Raw genomic sequence first — 17,534 nt, forward strand, 5'->3', positions numbered from 1 at the left:
CCGAGGCCTTCGTGGGTGCATCCCCGCCCTCCTCAGCTTTTTGGCCACTGGAGAGAGAGATTAGCTGGCAAGAAAACATGGGAGTGTGTAAGGGGGAAGGTACAAGGTCAGCCACAGCTATGGCCTGTTCCTTGCTGCCGCCATCAGTGAGGGATCATCGGTTTGAGAAGAACCGGTCTTGGTCTGTCTGCATGGGTCATGTTTTTCTCACCTTTTAGTAGATTTTGTAGGAAGTTCTGAAAAATCCGGAAGAAGCGTGAGCATGGGAGCTGGGCTGGAATGTGAGAGAGGAAGACCGGAGGAAGCTTAAGGGGAAAGGGAAGACAGGAAGCCGCAAACATTCCACGGGGCTCCCTGGACGAGGTTGGACTGGTGATAAGGATAAGGATGGCCTTGGAGCACTGTCCCTACTAACAGTGAGCAATCTCCAGGATTCGCTCATAAACTAAGAGGCAGGTCGGATACGGGAGACTTCTATTACTACTGTGCAACACATCTGTCTCCCGCTTCCACCTTCATCGGGTGTCAACTTGATACACGGATCTCTGTGGGTTAGGGTTCTGTTGTTGTTTTGTTTTGTTTTGTTTGTTTGTTTGCTATTTAAGGAAGGAGGGCCCGGCTCACTGCTAGGCAGGTGGCCCTGGGTTCACCATTTATCCATGGTCTCTGCTTCAGGCTCTGCCTCCGTTCCTGCCTTAATGGACTATAACCTCTAAGCCAGGGGGGTTCTCTGCCTTCCTAATGCTGTGATGCTTTTATAGCGTTCCTCGTGTTGTAGCGATCCCCCCCACACACACACACACACAGAAAATTATTTCATTGCTTTTTGATGACTGTAATTTTGCTACTGTTATGAGTTGTAACATAAGTATCTGTGTTTTCCGATCATCTTACGTGACCCCTGTGAAAGGGTCATTCGACCCCCACAGCTTTGGGGGAAAAAAACAAAACAAAACACAACGAAGCACGAGGAGAAGCGGAGATGCGCCGGTCACGTGACCCCTCTGCTGCCTTGCACACGGACTGGAGGTGTTTCCAACTTGGCTCATCCTAAGCTTCAGTAGCCAAGATTTCTTCTCACTTGAGTTGTCTCCTTAAGTAGGCTCACCTGACAGAGAAAGACATGTCCATTCATTCCTCGAAAATATTGATTTTCCCCACTCGCAGGTGGAATGAGGGAACACAGCGGTGAGAGGCTGCCCAGCCATGCAGAGGAAGTGAGGGGCACCCGGGGGTGCGGTGTGAGCATGGAAGGTGTTGATATCGGGATGTCAATCGGTAGATACTATCAGGGCAAGCTTCTCCCTGGAAGACAAAAGACCGAAGACAGGAGATGCAAGAGAAGGCAATGTGGAAAAGGACACCAGGGTGCCACCACTTTTAAATGTTTTAATACTCCACTCCCCCACCCCCCAATGCCTTTGGGCATTCTAGGTACATGTTCTATCACTGAGTGGTAGCCCAGGCCTGTCCAGGGGTGAGAGACCCACACAGAGGAAAGGTCTAGAAGTCTGAAGCACATGAACTATATCTTACCTAGAATGATGTGAGAGCAAGCATCTCTCATGTGAGGCCTGAGTTCAGCTACTCAGCCAGTCATTGGCACAGAGCTGCCAGATCTGAGTTTCAGCCTAGAACACAGGAAGCAGGCCTCAGGGCTCTGTCTGTGCAGAGGCCACCACTTGCCTTTAACCCTACTGGAAGGGAATGGGACAGGACACCTGGGATAGCTTCGGGGACAGAATGCCAGGAGGGTTAGAATACAGGCAGGGGATTGATCCAAAGGGCCTCCCGGGCTGGGTCAACAAGTTGCCACGAGTCTGACAAGCCCAGAACGATCTGTTAGCAAATGGCTGTGTTTTAAACTTGATGCAAAATGGTCCTAGGTAACCCTGAATACATGTACTTGAAAGTGTCGATCTGCTAACCAATCCTACGCCTCTCCCACAGCTGCAGTGAACAAGAAGACAAGGGGGACAGGTACTGGCACTAAACTGTAGGGGTGACAGGTGGCTAAGATCTTGCTATGTAGCCTAAGCTAGCCTCTGGTTCATGATCCTCCCACCATGCCTCCCCCACGAGCTGGAATTACAACTACCACTGGAATTACAACTATCTGGCTTTCTTTTTCTCTCTAGTACATTAGCCCAGGCTAGACTTGACTACATAATCCTCCGGTCCCAGCTTCCCAAGGACTCCATTAGTCTTAGGCTTGACGATTGCCTTGCTAAGCTTAGAGAGCCAAGAGTAGACTCCCAGGTGAAGAGATAATTTGACTCGTGTTTAAGAAAGGAACTTAGCTGTCTAAGTTCTAGCCCTGTTCTCTGCCGTGACTGTGGGTGACGTTTCCCAATCCCTCCCAGCCTCTGGTTCTCCAGCTGTAAAGTAGGGGCAGCAAGCCTAATCATTCCAAGAAGTGATGGTAAACTAAGAGTTATCCACACACACACTTAGGACTCAGATCAACATCTGTGGAAGAGCTGGTCCACACGGACTCCTGGTCCCAGGGTAGCCCAGCTTTAGGGGCTCTGTCCGAGAACCATCAGTTTGCTTTGGGAAACAGACTCCTGCCCCTTGGCTAAAAGTTCTGCCTCTCTGTACTGCAACTTCAAAATACATGTTTTTAGTTGAGAACACATGTGAATGAATCAGGTAGACAAAAGGCCACCTTTTTAAAAAAAAAAAGGAATTATTTATTTTAGGTAAATGAGTACACTGCAGCTGGCTTCAAACACACCAGAAGAGGGCATCAGATCCCATTACAGATGGTTGTGAGCCACCATGTGGTTGTTAGGAATTGAACTCAGGACCTCTGGAAGTGCAGTCGGTGCTCTTAACCTCTGAGCCATCTCTCCACCCCAAAAGGCCACATTTATACCAGAAAGAAAAAATAAATAAATACAGATTTCAAAAAAAAAATGGTGCCAGGAGATATTTTAAAACATATTCATAATACTTTTTAAAAGGTATTCATTTGGGCCTGTGTGTGTGTGTGTGTAGATGGCTCAGTGGTTAACCAGCACCCACATGGTGGCTCACAACCATCTGTAATGGGATCTGATGCCCTCTTCTGGTGTGTCTGATGGCAGGGATACGTAAAATACATACATTTATTTTACATGTATGGATATACTGTCATGTATGTCTATGTACCATGTGCATGTTGGTGTTTGAGGAAGCAAGAAGAGGCTGTTGGGCCCCTGGAACTGGAGTTACACATGGCTCTGAGCTGCCATGTGGGTGCTGAGAACCAAACCCAGGTCCTCTTCCAGAGCAGCCAGTGCTCTTAACTGTCAAGCTAGCTCCCTAGCTCCCAAATCTATGTAATCAAAATGTATCCAACAGACACATAATAGGTATCCACTATTCAAAATTCCCAAAGTTGCACTCTGCCAAAACTCCATGTTACTGACATGAAGTAGATACTATTTCTGTAAAGATAGAAATCCTAGAGAATATTAATAAACCAACACAAAGTACCTGCCTTTTGTATGCTAAGGGCCTTCAGCGTGTTTAACATCCAAATGGTGTTAGGTGTGGGGAAAGATGGGGAATCAGTTTTCCAAACAAGTTCTTGGGGCTTCAGAATGACAGCTGTTCTATGTGTCAAGTACAACTTCAGATTTTAAATTTTGCCACTGTAAATGATTGTCGTCTTTGGGGTGGACAGGAAAAGAGAGCCGGAGCCTTTCCCTTAACTTGTTCCAGGTTCTCGGCTTCACTGGAAGTGAGGCTCTATTTAATGCCTTCAGAATCTGCTCTTGCCTGGAAGCAACAGACAAGTATGTGCCTCTCCCTTCTAAACGGGGGGAACGGCAAGAACAAACAAAGATTGGAGATTTGCTTTGAAGCTCCACATCCCAGAGCCAAGCTTCTCCCAGGCTCTGGGGCTCCTGGACGGTTACTGGAGAGAGTGCCCTGCTTTTAACAGCTCACTTATTAATTCCAGGCTCTATACATTTTGACTGAAGGTCACGTGTCTGCTTTTGACCTTAGTACCAATAGGAATCCTGTGGGAATCCTGAGTGGTCAAAAAACAAAAACAAAAACAAAACCGCTGTAATATTTGCTAATAATTAATAATGGCAATAATATCCCGGGTTTCTTGTTTTCCTGGTTTTTAATCCCTGAAGGCTTTGAATTACTTTCGCCGACCGATTGTTTAACCCACTGCTGACCTGTAACCGATCCAGGCGCAGAATATTGCCCTGTTGTCGAGAATACAGCCACGCTTGGCTTGTTTAAGCACGAAGACAGACACATACTGAAACTCAGTGTAAATTTCAGGTAGGCAGGTTATAATTACCTACTTGAAACCAAGCCAGGAAGTTAATACCCGCGCCTTCGTGAAAGCGCCCAGGCAACTTCTGGACCAGAGACAGCTCGAAGTTTCACCTCCTCTAACTACGGTTTTCTAAGCCTGTGTGCTACCGATATTTGGGACGGGAAGGCAAGATATCAACAGCGGTGGCCGGGGAAGTCCTATTTTGCCACTTCAGGGTGTTCAACAGTCACACTCGATGCCTGTACACAGATGTGCCTTCCAATATAACAACTGAAAATATCACCAGGCATGCCCAGATGTCTCCCGGAGTGGGGGCGGGGCAGTATCACGCCAGCAGAGACCCTCTGGCATAGCTGCGTGTGGTGGTGAGGCTGGGATAGCAGACCCATTCATTCTTTGGGTTGCTTGAAGAACTCAACACTGAAAGAGGCCACTGCCTGTGGCCTTTAAGACTGATACTATGGTTCCTCCCACACACACACATACAAAAATTGAAGAAATTTCCCTACCACAGTCTCTCATAGATAACTATCTCCTCTGGGTTTCCAAATCCCCCACAGTGGCTGTGATAGCTTCTGTTCCGGGACAGCCTCTATCCCAGGATGTACTTCGCCTTCCTAGGTCCCAGCTCCTTTTACTATAGACTCCAGAGGCCCTACCTAGCAGCTGCGGGGAGGCACTCCAGACACTATGGTAACAAGAGCTGCAACCATCTCTTGACAGCAGCCTGTTCTTGGCAGCATCAAAACATAGACCCCCCACCCCTACCCCAACCAGGAGCCTTCCTCCCTGCCCGGCACAGGCTGGCAACACCAGACTTCCCAGAGTCCAGGAAAGTGAACAGTTTACTCTAAGAAATGTATTTTACATCACAAACCCTAAGGCATTCACACATACAAAATAATGATTTTTTTTTTCTTTCTGAGTGTTTTGGACTTAATAGAAAACCCACACTAAGAGCCCAGGTTAAACCCAGCAAGGTGGCTACAAACCTGCAATCAGAACCCAGCCGTTGAGAGGTAAAGTCAGGAAGATCAGCGGTTCAAGGCCAGCCTTGTCTACAGAGTAGGTTGGAGGCCATCTTGGGTTACACTTGACTTTATTAGAAAGAAAGAAAGAAAGAAAGAAAGAAAGAAAGAAAGAAAGAAAGAAAGAAAGAAAGAAAGAAAGANAGAGAGAGAGAGAGAGAGAGAGAGAGAGAGAAGAGGAGGAGGAGGAGGGAGGGAGGGAGGGAGGGAGGGAGGGATGGATAAAGCAAAAAGCTAGACATTCCAAGGCTAAAGCCAAAAGACAGGAAGTTCCTGGGTCACAGCAAGACCTTGACTCAAAAATTCCAAGGGAGAAATGTAGTAATTATGTTATAATCTCAAAATGGCAACTATAGTACACTGAATTTCCATCTATCCCTCACCCAGCTAAATCCTAACATAGTTTATGTTATAATCAGGAAATTAGGACCTGTACAATGTTACAGATCAAACTTCAGCTGCCAGTTTCCCAATGTCGTTCCTCTTTAGTTCCCGGGTCCTAGAGAGCCAAGTGTTCCTCACTGCTCCCTTCCTTCTCATAATCATGGTCCTTTTGAAAGGCCTTGAGTGTGGGAGGTGGTTGCACATGACTTCAACCCCAGCACTCGGGAGGCAGAGGTAGGCGGATCTCTGTGAGTTTGAGGCCAGCCTGGTCCACAGAGAGAGTTCCGGGACAGCCAGGGCTACACAGAGAAACCCTGTCTCAAACAACAACAACACGTCTTGGGAAAATTGTCTTTGCCTTGTGAGATATTCTCTGACATTTTCTGCTCTCCAAAGATGATTTTTGGTTGTGTGTGCATGCGTGTGAAGGTGACCATGGAACCCAGAAGAGGCTGTCAGATCCCGTGGAGCTAGAGTTGGCTCTCACTTGGACTCTGGGAACAGAACTCAGCACTCGAGAGCAGCACGATGTGCCTGCCCTTAACCACTGAGCCATCTCTCCAGGACCCTTTCTATTGTCTCTTAAGAGCCTGCTTTCTGCCGGGCATGGTGGCACATGACTTTAATCCCAGCAGGGGAGGCAGAGGTAAGTGGATTTCTGAGTTCAAGGCCAGCCTGATCTACAAAGTGAGTTCCAGGACAGCCAAGGCTACACAGAGAAACCCTGTCTTGAAAACAAACAAACAAACAAACAAACAAACAAAAAACAAAACAAAACAAAACAAAAGAGCCTGCTTTCTCAGCCAGGTTTGGGTGGCAGCTGGTTTGAAGCACAGTTCAGGGCAGCTCTCCCCTACTCCTCTTACTGGAATGTCTTGCCGCTCTGCCTCAGTGATGCTACACAGGGTTTTCTTTCTTCCTCTCCGCCCAGGTCGCCTGTCGGGGAAGTCAAGAAGTTGACTTCCCCAGCTGTCTCTCCTCCTCTCGGCAACACAGACATCCCCAGTGAACTGGAACCCAGACACTGCTCTCGTCTCTTCCCTCCATGGAGTGGGGGGACGGGGAGGTGGGGGGAGGGGGCGTCCTCTCCACACCTATGCTTCTTGCTTTGACTTCTAGTGGCTTCACGCGATCCCTCCATCTGTGGATGTCCTACCTGTAGTCACATTAAACTCACAGCACCTAAAATAAAGCTAATTAAGCTCGTTAAGTTAATTGTGGTTTTTGTACTTTGGCACTCAGTGTGGCTCAGATAGCGTATACTTAGCACGCTCTCACACAAGCCGGTTCCCCTTCTCTACACCCATGCACGGTGATGGTACACTCTACTGCTTCAGCCCAGCTTTTCCCTGGAGTCTGCCCACTAGTCCCCCTGCTTCCTTCTCTAATTCACAGGCTAGTAAACTTATCTCTTTGGGGTTTCAGATGTTTGAGACAGGGTCTAACAATGGAGCCCAGGCTGGCCTTGAACTTTCGATCCTCCTGCCTCAGCTTTCTGAATGCTGGGATTATAGGAATACCCCCCCCCCCCAGCCCTGCTGGTTGCCTCTGCAGCTGTCCGGTACCACTAAGCTACACCCAGCCCCTTGTCACGTTTGACAGAACACCAGAACCACCTGCAGGAACTCCCAGGGTTTCACACTTAGCCTTTAGAAGGGCGGGACCTACTGAGCAGACGCAAGCTCAGTGCAGAGTCAATGGTCTTCCCATCAGTGCCTTGATATCCCCACTTCTAACAAGTTCCCAGCAGCTGGGAGAAGAACAACCACCCACATACTAACTTCTAGCTCTCCACTTACTTTCTGACCTGCAGAGAATAGCCCAGGCTATCCTACCCATCCACCTAGACAGTAGGTGGCACCTTAACGTCCCTGCTAGAAGAACCTGCCCATTTGCCAGCCTTGCAAGAACGCAAATCTCTTCCTTCCTTAGAGGGACAAGCCCCAAACCAGCAGCTCTAGATAGATGGCCGGTGTCTCCCAGCCTTAAAGGAGCTGCTCTTCCAGCCCTGGGTGACAATGAAAGTGGGTAATTATAAAGCTGAGGCTAGACCCGCATTCGCCCAGGCAAGTAGTAAATTATAAGTGATGCGTTTTTGCTGAATTGTAGTAGCCTCTGTGAACGGCACTGCTACCACACACTAGCTTTTCAGCGGACAATCCTGCTGACTGGGAACCTTTTAAAAAACGACCAGCGATGGCGGAGAAACAAGCTTGTGTTCTCTGCTACTACAAGTCAGAACAGAAAGCACAGGGAGGGATCTAATGAGCCAGGAAAGGGGACTCCACTCATTTAGTAGAGCTAAAATTAATGAATTCACTGAGCGGTATATAGAGACGGCACACCAGACCCTTTTAACAGTAGGCCTGGGGGGAGGGGTGCAGGCTGACTAAAGATGTTACCCAGGGCCAAAGCCAGAAGACCTGTGGGCTCCCCTAGACATGCCTGGTGGAGAAGTTTTTGGAAGATCTTTCAAAGAAGGAGATCGTGCTGTGCCCAGTGCAGCCGAATCAAGAACGGGCTTGCACAGGCAAACCACGTGCAGGCGCCCTGGCCCAGGGCCAGTTTCTGTCTGGCCTGCAGGAAGCCGGCTCGGGCGAGCCGCACTTCGGCCATCCGCCGGCAGGTGTCGCTTTCCTGGCCTCTGAATCCACTGTGAGTTCAGCAAATGGAGGCGCATGGAAAAGGCTGGGACGCAGGCAGAGGAACGGATTTCCTGGCCTACAAACACCCTGGCTCTTGTTTCGGGGGTGGGGTGGGGGTGGGGTGCTTTTTTTTTCTTAAATCAAATACGTACAGGTTATTTACTGGGTGTCAGGCCCTGCAGGAGTGATTGAGTGGGTGAGCAGGAACTCCAGGTCCTGTCCGGGTCACCCTGACCTCAATAGCAGTGAGGGATTTTTTTAGGCAGCAACAGGATTTCTGGTGTCCAGTGCTTGAAAACTCAAGGGAAGAAAACCCCCAGCTCTCAAGCCAAGCAAGGATCTTTGTCTCTAGGTAAGAGGGGCTTTGCATTTCTTTAAACCCTCTTCCTTCCTTAACAGTGAGTTTTAAAATCCTTGCTGAGGTCTGAGTTAGCCACCCCGTGTGCTGGGGATACAGTAGACACAATGAGTCTTTAAGACCTTGGCTCCCAAAGCAGACGAACGCATAAGCAAGCAAGTATATGCTAACCTAATGTTGGTCTGATAGGATTAACCCCACCCATCACTGTGCATACGAGGGAAGCAGGCGTCTAGGGTGAGACTGGAACTCACCCTAAGTACTTAAGTGATACCCGGGGACAGAATTGATAGAGACATTCCAACCCCTGAGCACTGAGCCTATTTCCATACAAAACCCATCCCTGGACTGCTCCTAGGAACCACTGTCTGTCTACTATATAGTTAAATTCCCTTCTATGAAACTGTATCCTAGATTCTGGCTGAAGTTAGGAACTAGAGTCCTATGTAGCCCCGGTTTTAGTTATCTGTTGCTTGGTTTCAGACTGGTGTGTGTGCGCTGAATGTTTGGTTTTGGGGTTGGTTGTTTTTTTTTTTTTCTTTGTATTTTTTAAATGTTTTAAAAATTCAGAATTCCAGGAAAGACTTTTTTTTTTCCTCACTAGGCTAACAGAACATGTGGTTCCAACATCTGGGGTTTGTAGCTTGCAAAAATCTAATCAGGAAGCCAGAGAGATTGTCACAAATTCCCACAACGCACTTTGGGTATCTCTGCTCTTGGTCTGTTTAGAGCAGGTAGGAATGAGAGCTAAAAGCTGCCTAGCTCCTCTCAAGGTTGGTGTTTGGCCCCTTTTGTCTAGATGGGGAAACAGAGTTCTTCATAAGCACTCTTATCTCAACCTGTTTTATCTGATAAACAAAACAATACAGGCCAGCAAGACAGCTCTGGCTCCACAGGTAAAGGTGCTTCCTGCCAAACCTAGTGACTCGAACCCACAGGGTGAAAGAGAACTTCATCCTACAAGCTGTGTCCTCTGAGCTACACACCACACACACACACACACACAAGCTACACACACACATACAATAAACAAATGAATACATGTTTTAAAAGCATACAAAGCCCTGTATTGGACGTTCTCTGAACTGTGTTTTTGTTAGTACCCTTTCCAAAAAGAAAAGAGTTCTGTCTCATTGAAAAAACTCAATCCTACTACACATCTGTAACCCCACCCCTGCCAGAGGCTGGGGCAGGAGGATTGCAAAGCCATGTTGTCCCTGCTAGGATCCGGAAACTTCTAGAAACCAGGTAGCTGCCTTGGGGTGGCAAGGTCTTCCCTGTTCTTGCCCCATCCTTGCCCCCCTAAACAAATGCATTGGGATGGTTTAATAATAATCTATTAAATCCTATCACATTAAATTGTTAAATTGCTCCTGTCTCTTAAAGGAATTTAGAGCTGGGTATAATGGCATATTCCTGAAATCCGGGCGGGAAGATCACCAGTTCCAAATCAGCCTGACGACCATACACAGCAAGACCCTCCCGGACCTCAGGCTGCGAAACTTTTAAAGAGATGATATAATATTCTCTTTATATCAGCCACTGATTCTTTAGCATGTGTGGTAGTTTGAATGAGAAATGTCCCCCCACAGGCTCCTGTGTTTGAGCACTTGGGCCCCAATAGGTGGCTCTGTCTGAGGCTGTGGCACTTTTCCTGGAGGACGTTTGTCACTGAGGGTAGAGGGGCTTTCGGGGTTTATAGACTTGCTTCAATTCGTGTTTGCTCTGTTTGTTCCACATTTGCTATGGAACATATGATCTCTCAGTCTCCTGCTGATTCTACAGTTTGAGAGTACCTGGCTGACGTGTGTGTGTGTGTGTGTGTGTGTGTGTGTGTGTGTGTGTGATCAATCCCCCCCGCCAGGCTTCCCTCACCATTATAGCCTCTCCTCCTAGAACCATAAGCCGAATAAGCTTTCTTCCGTAAGTTGCTTTGGTAGTGCTCTTGACCCCTGAACCATCTCTACAGTCCTGAAATACTTTTGTAATGGTGAATTGATTTGGGGCTATTCTTAGACATTAGCGTTGCCTGTTGGCAATCAAGATTGCAAGCTGTGTGAGGACAGGAGCCATGTTTGTCTCCACCTCCACTCTGCCCAGAGTCAACCACAGTATACATATACTCTGTAGAGCAGGAGTTTCTGCTTGAGAAATGGAATGTGTGTGTGTGTGTGTGTGTGTGTGTGTGTGTGTGTGTGTGTGTGTACAGGAAGGCAGCTTCATCTATGATTCATAAGCCAAGTGCAGGAGAGCAAACACAGTCTCAACAGTGGCTTCTGGGAAGGGAATTTGTGGGGAGGGGTTGAACTACCATCTATAAGATCAGCTTTCCATTACTGTAACAAACACTTGAGATAAACAGAGTTACTAATAAAAGACAACTTCCGCTCACAGTGTACCTGAGCCATTGCTGGTTGGCCTGTGACACTTGGCCTGGGATAAGGCAAAAACATTCTGTCAGAGAGGATACAGACAGGGCTGCTCACATCATAGCTGCCTGGAAGCAGAAAGGGTCTGGAATCCCAGTATCCCCTTCCAGGGCACACCCTCAACCCTTATTTCTGCCCACTCGGCCCTCCCTCTTAAGAGCTATCCCATCACCCTGTAATGGCCCCAGGTTGGCACTTAACCAAGGCCTGAGAGATCTTCAAGATCCAAATTATAGCGGCAACCGAGATATTTAAATCTGAAAATAGTCTTGATTGGCAGTTTTTGAACATTTTGATCTCAATACCTCACGACTAAAAACTTTGCGATCCCCCAAGAGAATTTGTTGATAACAAACTGTTAAATTCTTACCACAGAAAGTAAAACAAAAGTCAAATACGCATATCGACTTATTTAGAATAGCAGATGAATGCTACATCAACATAATGAGCTGATTTGTTGTTGCTGCTGTTTGTGTGTTTATTAAGAGACAGGGTCTCACTCTGTAGTCCTGAGTGGCCTGGTGGTCACTCCGTAGACCTCAGGCAGGGCTCCTAGCTGTCTGGAAGCTTCCTGACTATGTCAAAGCCACGGGGCTTCAAGAGGAAGGATATATTTCACGTTTTCCTCCATGCTTACACCAGCCCAAGGTAACCACTTTCAAACGGAAGTTCTGGGGGTTAGTTTTCCTTTTGCTGTTTTCTGCCCTCTTAAGAAGAGGTCCTGCTATGCAGTCCTGGCTGGCTTTGAACTCAGGAGTCTCCTGCTTCAGTCGGCCAAGTGCTGGGATTAGGTGTGACCACCACACTTGGGCCACCTGTAAGGTTACGATAGTTTGAATGGGAAATGTCCCAGGTAGGCTTAGACATTTGAGTACTTGGTTCTGAGTTTGGGTGCTGATTGCGGTGGTGTGGCCTTGGCGGAGGAAGTACGTCACTGGAGGAAGAGCTTTGGGAATCCATAGCTTCACCCCGCTTCCGGTTTGCTCTCCGCTCCCTGTCCTTGCTGCCATGCCCACCTGCCACTGTCCCTCTGGAAGTGTAAGCCGGGGCACGGTGCTTTATCTTAACAATAGAAAAGTAACTGATATAAAGACACAGACCAGAGTGGCGGAGCAGGCCTTTAATCCCAGCACTCAGGAGGCAGAGCATGTGGATCTCTGTGAGTTCAAGGCCAGCCTGGTCTGCATCCTAAGACATCTCTGAGGGGTTCTGTTGTCATTTCTCTATACTAAAGAGTTTGTTTGGGACCACACACATACCACACCAGAGCCTGATCCCTGAGTCCTGGCCTTTTCTCCTTTGTATTTTGGGACTAAATTTCCCAGGCTGACCTTGAACTCTCTCTGTCGGCCACACGGGCCTTGAACTTGTAGTCCTTTGCCATGGCCTCCCAAGGTGCTGGGAGTTACAGGCCTGTGTCACCAAAACGGTTCCAAGAGTTTTTCTTAGCCACTGGTGCACAGAATTCTGGAGGGCTTTGCAGGATCCAAACGCACAGTATCCACCATCAGAACACTGCCACAGTCAGACAACACTCTATGCCAGGCCAGCTGAATCAGAAAACAGCATTTGTCAGAGCTTCCCAGCCCCAGAGGGCAAGTGCGTGCGTGGTTCACGGCGACTCTGCAGGGTAGCATTTAGTGAGGGCACTGTGCAGGGACTGGAGTCACAGAAGCCCCCAGGGCACCAAGGGGGACACTGGTAATTTTGCTTCTAAGCATCCCCTGCCTCTTCTCTAGATCAGCACTACCAGGAGTGATGACCCTCAGTGGCTGGTGGAGCCACTAACTATTAAGAGAACCAATTTGAACAGCTGGAAACAATAAGCATAGGAGGAGAAGAAGACACGCGGAGGACTGATATTGCTCCACAGGTGGGAAGATGTCGAGGACTGATATTGCTCCATAGCTGTTTTCGGAGGAGGGAAGATGGCAGGTGTAACAGCCTTGGGCCGTGGAGAAGGGTGGACCTCTCTACCTAGGCAGCCGGGGGATGCCAGGTTTCACAAGGCCCCCTTCTTGGGCCTCAGTTTTCACAGCTGTGAGATGAAGAGATAAAATGCCATTATCTTTCATATCCCTTCCATCTTCAGCTTCATGAGCTGTCAAGACTTACGCAGAACTTAGTCTCGATTTTATTATTCATTGTTCATCTTCTTCCACAGGGGCCGGTGGCAGCCTGTGCATACAGAAGTAGTTCACGCTCCCCGAGATGATGGAAGAGGTGCTGAACACCTCAAGGAGCTCCCTGTGCGCTCTGCCACAGACAGCCTGTAGCTCCCCTGCCTCACACCCACAAGGCGCCAAAGGCATTGTCTCTGCAAGGCCAGGGGGTTTTTGCAGAGCCTCTGGGCATCCTGGGAATGACACTGAGAACAGCATCCAGAGAGACACCCACCTACCAGGCAAGGGGTGAGGCTCTACAGTGAAAGATGGACCTAAGGAATCAATGGAGATACACAGGCCAGCTACCAGCACAGAGAGCAGCAGGCGCTAGGTGGGAATGTGGCTTTGTGCCTCAGCACTTGCAGAGGGAAGGACTTTATCCCTGCCATGGCACTGTTTCTCAAAGTCAGATGTTAGAAGCTGACTGCCCACGTAGCAATGCTGAGTCCGGGCCTAATAAGAAGTGATTGGGTCATGAGGACCAGGTCTTCATGAATGGAGAATGTGGTGGTTTGAATATGCTTGGCCCATGGGAAGGGGAGCCATTAAGAGGGGGTGGTCTTGTTGCAGGAAGTGTGTCGTTGTGTAGGCAGGCTTCGAGGGCCTATGTTCAAGCTCTGCCTAGTGTGGAAAGGAGAGGCTCTTCCTGGCTGTCTGCCAATCAAGAGGCTGTTCCTCCAGTACCATGTCTGCCTGAACGATGCCGTGTTCCCTGCCATGATGATAATAGACTGAACCTCTGAAACTGTAAGCCAGACTCAATTAAATGTTTGCCTTCATAAGAGCTGCTGTGGCCATGATGTCTCTTCACAGCAATAAAACCCTAAGACAGAGAATGTCCTAAATTTAGGGGCGAGTAATCCAGTTATAAAGCAGTGGGGGCAGGACGGGGCACTAGAGAGATGGCTCAGCAGTTAAGACCACTTGCTGAGAGGTCAGTCTGCAGCACTCACATGGGGCTCACAACTGTCTGAATTTCCAGTTCCAAGGAAGCCTTCTTGCCTCCATAGGCACCAGGTATGCCTGTAGTGCACAGACATGCAGGCAGGCAAAAAAATCCCATACACATAAATATATATTTTTAAAATATAATGAAATCAAGGAAGAGCTGGCCACCCCTGGAGGAAATGGCCAATTTTGTTGTAAAGCAATACAGAGGACCCTTCCTGCCCTCCACTACCAAGACTCTGGGTATCAAGGTATAGTAAGGGCCTCATTGATGGCTTCAGTTCTTAACTTAAAATAATGACAGGGTCTAATGGCCAAGAGGATTTCCCAGCATTCCTGGGGAGGCCTGGCATGGCAGGTCCCACCTGTAGTCCTACCACTCAAGAGGCAGGGGAATTCCAGCAAGTTTGAGACCAGTCAGGTTTTACAGAGAAAGTTCCAGTATCAGCAAGACCACATATTTTTTTTTTTTTGTCTCCAAAAAAATAAATAAGCCACCATTCTGCACCCTGGGGTGCTATCATATCATTTCCTGAACACTTCCCTCTGCGCTCACTCCGTTGGAACATCACAGGATGTGCGCTCAGCTTTCCCACTCTCTTCCTTAGCCAACTGGAAGTCAAGTCAGCTCATCTGGGGGTGGCTGGGGAGGGAGTTTGAAGGTGTGTTCCAGAGAGGAACATGCAGGTGTTAAGTAGTAGACAGAACCAGAGAGGCAGAACAACCTCCTCTGGGTGTGTGGGGGTGTGTGGGTGGGGGGTGTGCTGGCTTTTCAACCAGCAGAGATGCAAAACATGACCAGGTGGTTTCTTTATTGTTTTTTTGTTTGGTTTTGTTTTTGAGACAGGGTTTCTCTGTGTGGCCCTGGCAGTCCTGGAACTCGTTCTGTTGACCAGCCTGACCTCAAACTCAGAGATCTGCCTGCCTCTGCCTCTGGAGTGCTGGAACTAAGGGCATGCACGACTACACAGATGTTTTCTACATGCTGGTTATAAAAAAAAAAAAAAAAAAAAAAAAAAAAAAAAAACCTAGGACCATCAACGGCCCATCATCTTGTCTCCTGCCAAGCATCTACCTCTTTCATCTCCAAAGCAAACACCTTGAAAAATAGCCTCAGGGCCAGAAATCTCAGTTTGTTCCAAGATGTCTTCTGTCTAGAGTCCATCAGAGATGACTGGGTGCATGGCTGCAAACTTTTAAGACTTTTAGCTGGGTCAACCCCTTATTATCCAGTACTGTCTTTGCTGAATGTGAGCATTTGGGCAACTTTTAAAACCTTGTTGGACAGTGCAGTCATTTTGCACAAGGATACTCTAGTGCCCTAGGGAATTCCCTCAGATACCGCAGGGTGCCTTGAGTTCTGTAGCCAATCACAGACTCGGCTGGGGCAACACCCTGGGGGTTGAAGAGGCAGCGGAGCTGAGTACATCCTTTGCAAAACTCTTACTTGGCCTGTGTACTCTCAGCTAGTTGTTGCTCAGCCTGTCTGGGGCTGGACCAGGTTGCCCAAAGCCTCCCAAACACTAAAGTCATAGGAGCGATTTTGGGGTCAGATTTGAGAGCCAGAGAACCAGGAAGAGTTGTGTGGCCATGGCCAAATCCCCTTAGCTTACCCACAGGTCAATCTAGCCAAACTGAGACTACAGGAGACACATACATTGTTACAAAGATCGGTGCCAGTAAAGTCTGAGAGGCAATTAGCTGGGTGCCTGGCACATCAGTCAGTTTTACTGCGTGCTGGCTGGGAGACCCAGCTGTCCCAAGGGAAACCAGGCTTTTGGCACACGCCCTCATCACAGCCAGGCTCCAAGCACCCAAGTTGGGAAGGTGGATTGCCGAAGACCAAAAAAGCCGCTATCAATTTTAAGAGCAGAAATACCACCCACTTTCTTCCCTGGGCGGTCTCATCTTGACTTTTATTGAGGCCACCTGATCATTACACCCACCTTCTCCTGCACAGCTATGCAAATACCAGATTTGGCTGTAAAGACAGCTTTCCCGCCTCCCTTGGTGCCTTTCTCCAAAATACAACGTGTGGCTGCCCAGCGCCACATCACAACGCAGACACAGGCGGACTGGGACCTAGACACAGGTCTGCAGCCGCGGACGCGGAGGGGAGCCGCGAGCCCAAACTTGCCCCTAAGACTTTCTGACCCGAACTCTTAAGAACCACATTCGGGCCAAGTGTGTGTGAGCGAAACCCAGGCGCAGCCAAGGGTCCCAGGAGGGGAGAGGGAGAGAGGGAGAGAGGGAGAAAGGGTAAGAGGAAAGGAAAGGAGGGAGGGGGCGGAGAAAAAGTGAGGAAGGGGTGATAAAGGGAGGTGGGAGGGAAGGAAAGGGACAGGGGAGGAAAGGGAGAGGGAGGGGAAAGGAGAGGAAAGGATGGAAGGGGTGGGGAAGGAAGAAGTGGAGATGAAATAGGGAGAGGATAGAGGAAGGGGCGATAAAGGAGGAAAGGGGGAGGGAGAAGGGGCAGAGGCGAGGGTTGTAGTCAGAGGGGAGAGAGAGGAAGCAAGCATCCAAGGAGTCTGTACCAGGAAGCGGGAAGCTTCAGAGCCTCAGGTAGTGGGGGAAGGGGAGGGAGGCTGGGGGAGGCGGGGCGGTCACGGAGTCCTAGACCTCCCAGAGCCTGGCCTTTGCTGTCTTGTCAGTCTGTCCATCGATTCCACGCTCCTGGAAGTCTCTTCGTGGGCTCCCGGGGAGCAGGGCTTCCCCGGATCCCGCAGCCTCCTGTGATGCTCTTCGTGGGTTTTACTCGGGAGAACTCCAGTTCCCAAGGCAGAGTCCAGACCTCGCACGGCTCTGAGGCACAACTCGGGTCCTGCAGGCTCCCATGGTCTGAGCCCCGGACCCCGCTGTACTGCAAGCTTCTCTCCTCCTGCGTGCTCCACGGGTGAAACCGCGACTCTTCCCTGACTGTGATCCCTTTTTCTTGTGGTGGGTTAACCTTACCTCGCTCGATGACGTTGCAAAAAAAAAAAAAAAAAAAAAAGAGGCTTAGAGGGAGAGGTTATCTTTAACTCTGTTGGAAATTAGTTAAGTCAACATCCCCGAACACAACGCGACGCCAATTCTCTCAGAGTGGAGTGTTCATGCTGGAAATAGTAACAACAAAGTCTAGCTAGCCTATAGCCGTTCTGCATAGAGCAATGTGAGAAAACCACAGCAGGGGGGAAACCCAGAGACTGGCAAACTTCTTGCCTTAGAATGATTATCATGTGGGGTAGTAAGTCTCTCTCACACATTGTGTGTAGACGTTAGTGTGCTCACGTGTGCATATGAAAGTCCTGCA

General features: G+C 48.8%; 2 long non-coding RNA genes across 2 annotated transcripts; one reads left to right on the top strand and one right to left on the bottom strand.

Moving 5' to 3' along the window:
- Positions 1 to 891: 891 nt before the first annotated feature.
- On the bottom strand, positions 892 to 17,156 carry LOC115031082. Its single transcript, XR_003836649.1, has 3 exons — positions 16,777 to 17,156; positions 1,537 to 1,631; positions 892 to 1,305 (listed from the first exon to the last, which is right to left on the bottom strand). It is a non-coding gene; the product is annotated as an uncharacterized LOC115031082 (long non-coding RNA).
- On the top strand, positions 8,348 to 14,067 carry LOC110295203. Its single transcript, XR_002378024.2, has 3 exons — positions 8,348 to 8,694; positions 12,869 to 13,002; positions 13,294 to 14,067. It is a non-coding gene; the product is annotated as an uncharacterized LOC110295203 (long non-coding RNA).
- Positions 17,157 to 17,534: the final 378 nt, after the last annotated feature.

The sequence above is a fragment of the Mus caroli genome, chromosome 5 (assembly GCF_900094665.2).
Source record: "Mus caroli chromosome 5, CAROLI_EIJ_v1.1, whole genome shotgun sequence".
Lineage (NCBI taxonomy): Eukaryota > Metazoa > Chordata > Mammalia > Rodentia > Muridae > Mus > Mus caroli.